At 40.8% G+C, this 4,724-nt stretch overlaps 1 long non-coding RNA gene across 1 annotated transcript; it reads right to left on the bottom strand.

The window, feature by feature from the left end:
* Positions 1–339: 339 nt before the first annotated feature.
* Positions 340–2,145, bottom strand: LOC119429622. Its single transcript, XR_005187811.1, has 3 exons — positions 2,044–2,145; positions 803–916; positions 340–389 (listed from the first exon to the last, which is right to left on the bottom strand). It is a non-coding gene; the product is annotated as an uncharacterized LOC119429622 (long non-coding RNA).
* Between the last annotated feature and the right edge of the window lie 2,579 nt (positions 2,146–4,724).

Raw genomic sequence — 4,724 nt, 5'->3', positions numbered from 1 at the left:
GTCTGACAGTCCACAGGTTTATGTTTTGGAAAGACTGACTGTTCACTGGCCTACGTGTTGGACAGACTGACAGTCCACTGGCATACGTGTTGGACAGACTGACAATCCTACTGGCATACCTGTTGGAAAGACTGATAGTCCACTGGTCTATGTGTTGGACAGACTGACAGTCCACTGGTCTACATTTTGGACAGACTGACATTCCACTGGTCTATGTGTTGGACAGACTGACTGTCCACTGGTCTACAAAGTGCAGCATGGAGATGCCTGTGAACACAACACTTGGAAAAGTACTTGTACTTGAACGCACCATAAATATGGAGTCCAGCTGTGTTTGATGCTGCTGGGCAGACTGAACTCTGGGAACCTCTGAGCTCTGCTGGTCCACTCTGTGGAGGAATCATGAAGAATTAGCTCCCCTTCTGTTTGTCCACACAGAGACAAACACCAGCTAAAGGTCCATGTGGAGTCAGGATCCAGAAACTATTTGTCCTCCTCCATCCAGCAACACCTGCCATCTGATTGGAAGTTCCTACCTACACTGTGTTTGAAGCAAAGGTCAAAGGTGACACCTGCTGGACCACCTGGTGACCTACAGACACTCAGAAACTCCTCCTACAACATCCATTCTTTTTCTTTGACTGCTGAGTTTGGAGAAAACATCCAACACACACCGCTTCACATGTGAACATAGAAATGTGTGAAAAAGAGCTGAGCTCACATGAAACACATGTTGGAATGAAAACATTTCAGACTGACTCAGTTACATTTTACACAGTTACAACATTTAGAGACAGCTCACCTCTCTGCTGATGGAGGCTGGACTGATTTAAAATCAGTAAGATCACCCTTTGACCTGTCGCTCTTTAAGGACACACAGCTGGGTTCAGGTCCAGCTTTGAGTCTCTGATGGATCCTGTTAAAAAATTACATTTAATGATTGAGTCATGGTGATTGGTGTCAGATCCTGAGTCTGGATCCTGGAACATTCTGGATGAAAGTGACAGGATTATTTGTTCTCAGGTATTGATCCTGAAATGATCCTTTCCAGCTGCAGGACAACACATCTGTAATTCTACAGTCCATCTTCTCCAGTTCTCCTCCTCTTCCTGCAGCAGACATGTTCTTCTTGAACTGGATTAAAGTGGATGAGTGTGTAGTTGAGTAATCCAGATTATTGTCAGCAGCAGAGCAGAGAGCTGCAGCCTCCTCTGTGTTTGTTAGAGACTGAGAGAGGAGAAGGTGGACTCAGAATCACAGCCTGAACTCTCTGTTTCTGGAAGTTCTCTGAAACTACACAACAAGCTGAACACAGCAGCCTTTCTTTGTGTCAGCTGCTGGAAAAACCTGAACCTCCACTCAGAGACCAGAACCAAGGAGGGTTTAGACCAGATCTGTTAGCTCGGACTCTGTCCCAGAATGAAGGAGACGTGGAAATCAGCTGGAAACCATTCAGACTTTAAACCAGTTACAGGAGACAGGACTGGTACCAAAAACTAGTAAAACTAGTAAAAAGTCCAGATTGTTGCTGATGTTCTGGAAACTTAGAGTGAAACTGGTTGTGATGGGAGTTCTGGTTCTGTCTCTGTCAGTCAGAGTTTTAGAGGAGGGTCTTGGTTTTTCCACTGGAGAGTTGATCCTGGATGTTTGTAACTGTCAGTCTGAGACAGCTGAGAGTTTCTGTTACCATGGAGACGGTAATGAGCTCCAACTTCAGCTGATGTTCATCATTTCATCTAAAATCATCTGATGGATCATCTGAACATGAGAAGAATAAAAAGCAGAGCTGAAGGCTCAGTTTGGTTCTGGTTCCTGCTGGATTCTGTCATCAGCAGCTTTGTTCACGACACAATCAGCATCCTTTAAAACTCACATGATGTGACATTTATTCTCTTTGTTCAACAAGAGTTTGAAACAAGTTACAGACAGAAAGCAGCAACTTAGTCTCAGAGAAATGAAATAAAAATCAACTCAAAGTCGTTCAACAGAAAACAATTATCTTTAATATCATCCAGCCTCGACTGGACTCTGAGAGAAACTTACTGGTTGTTGGAGGAAACTCTTTGTTTGAAATCAATAGGAATATCCTTTGACCAGTCGCTCTTAAAGGACACACAGCTGGGTCCAGGTCCAGGTCCAGGTCCAGGTCCAGGTCCAGGTCCAGATCCAGGTTCAGGTCCAGGTCCAGGATAAGGTCTAGGTCCAGGTTCAGGTTCAGGTTCAAATTCAGCTTTGGGTGTCTGATTGATTCTGATATTAAAAATAATTGAATCAGACTCACATGTGTCAAATGAAATAAACACTTTTCAATAAATGATATGGACTTACTGTATTTTAACAGCTTGTTTTTTTAAAAGAGGGTGATTCTGTAACAAACTGCACAGTTCAAGTTCAGTTTAACTCATTCTATTATTTAGTTTTACTGCCTGCTAATTCAAAAACTTTAGTTTTCTTAGTTTAAACAGTTTTATAATGGCCATTCTCCGATGGGATATTTGTTATACAAAAACCCTTAAAATACAATTAAAATTTAGAAACAGAAGAAAATACAAACTATAATAACAACATAACATAAAATAACATAAACAAAATACACCACCACCATGTGAAAATAAAATAAAACCTAAGAATAATTTTTGACACCAAAGATCAAAGATTTGTTTAATGAGTGAGTGCTGAGCTCTGACATGGAGAAGAGTCGTGGACAGTTGGAGATGTCACCTCTGATCTTTGCTCTGGCTCTCATGTTCCCCACACAGAGTGGTTTTAGAGGGAGGGACTCCCTCCTCTCTGTCCTCACACTGATCCATGCTGCTGAATTCACATCAGCTCACACACACTTTCTACCTTCACCTGCAGAGGAAACACAAATCATTCATGTGAACATCAACTCTGATCTTCTCCTGATCAAACTGTTTCCTGCTGCAGAAAGGAGGAAGTCTAAAGACTAAAGTGAAGCAGAATGAACTCTGATTTATTTCACAACCATCAAACTGTTCTAGTGGATTATCTGCTCCATCTGAACTTCACACAACTGAAATCAAACACATCTGAACTAAAATTAGTGTCATTTTATTTTGAAAGGACTGACAGGAAGCAGCAGGAAGCTGTTGAGTGTGATGTTAGAACATGATGCAGTTTGTTTAGTGAAGAAAACAAACATCTGTTCATCATGTTGTTTGATTCCAGCTCATCAATAATCTAATAATCCTGTAGATTAGTCTCCAAACATCAGAGAACAGAAACAAACAGGAAAACGTTCCTGAAGACAAAGTTCAAGAAGAAACTAAACAAACAAAGTTTGTTCAAACAGTCCAAAGAGATGAAGACGAACTGTCTCCATTCAACATGGAGAGTCTTCACTGTTGTCACAGACATGAACCGTCTCTTATCGTTCAAATAAATGAAGCACATGAACTGATCTGTTTTCAAACATCATCATCAATGGGATTAACTGAGGAGACATTTAGGAGCTGGTTATTTTCAGTGAGCCAGAAGAAGTTGGAACATCTGTCACTAGAATGGACCGGACCTTCTTTAATGATGGTTTGTCTCTCCCTGATGGTGAAGTTAAACACTGCTTGATGTCAGTTTTAGAGGACAGGAAGTGTTTTTAAATGATTCAAACACTTCTGTGTGCTGTAAACCACACTGATACCAAGAGGGACGTGTTCAACTATCCTGATGTTCAATAAGTATTGAGCAATGTGATGCCCGGGTGTGACAAGGCTAAATGTTTTGGCGGCACGAAGCTCGTTAGCCTGTCAATTTTTATTTTTTTTTAATCCATAAAAAAGCTGCAGCATTGTATAAGCCGCGGTGCCTGTGAAAAAAGTTGCAGCTTATAGTCCAGAAATTACGGTAGTTTGTTTTTCCAGCTGCAGCTTAAATGCTGTGTGTCTGTCAGAATGTCAGAGAAAAGACCCAGCAATAATTTTACCAACAAGGAAGAAGATCAAAGCAAAAAGTAGTTAATTCTCATAAATCTTCAAGTTTGGAGATTTAAAGATCTTTCATCTTCTGTCCAAAGATTGTCTCCATGTTTATCTGAGACGGAGCAGAGAGCAACGTGACAGCCTGTTATCATGGAGGAACCAAGAATTAATAAATTAGAAAAACAGTTTTAGTCTGCAGAGTGATTAGATCACTGTGATCAATGAAACTCCACAACCTCTGAGGAGAATCTGTTTTTATTGGAGGCACCGAGGTGCCGTCCTGCAGGCTGTGCTCAGCAACTCTGACCCAAAACTGTTCACATCACACAATCTGATGTCAATCTGATTCACTGACACAAAACTGTTAACATCACAGAATCTGATGTCAATCTGATTCACTGACCCAAAACTGTTCACATCACACAATCTGATGTCAATCTGATTCACTGACACAAAACTGTTCACATCACACAATCTGATGTCAATCTGATTCACTGACACACAAACTGTTCACATCACACAATCTGATGTCAATCTGATTCACTGACCCAAAACTGTTCACATCACACAATCTGATGTCAATCTGATTCACTGACACAAAACTGTTCACATCACAGAATCTGATGTCAATCTGATTCACTGACACAAAACTGTTCACATCACAGAATCTGATGTCACTCTGATTCACTGACACAAAACTGTTCACATCACAGAATCTGATGTCAATCTGATTCACTGACATAAAACTGTTCACATCACACAATCTGATGTCAATCTGATTCACTGACA

This window comes from Nematolebias whitei, unplaced genomic scaffold (assembly GCF_014905685.2).
Source record: "Nematolebias whitei isolate Nwh7 unplaced genomic scaffold, NemWhi1 Nwh_scaf_3914, whole genome shotgun sequence".
Taxonomy (NCBI): Eukaryota; Metazoa; Chordata; class Actinopteri; order Cyprinodontiformes; family Rivulidae; genus Nematolebias; species Nematolebias whitei.
The sequence above is the reverse complement of the archived record's forward strand: the minus strand, read 5'-3'. Positions and strand labels throughout refer to the sequence as shown.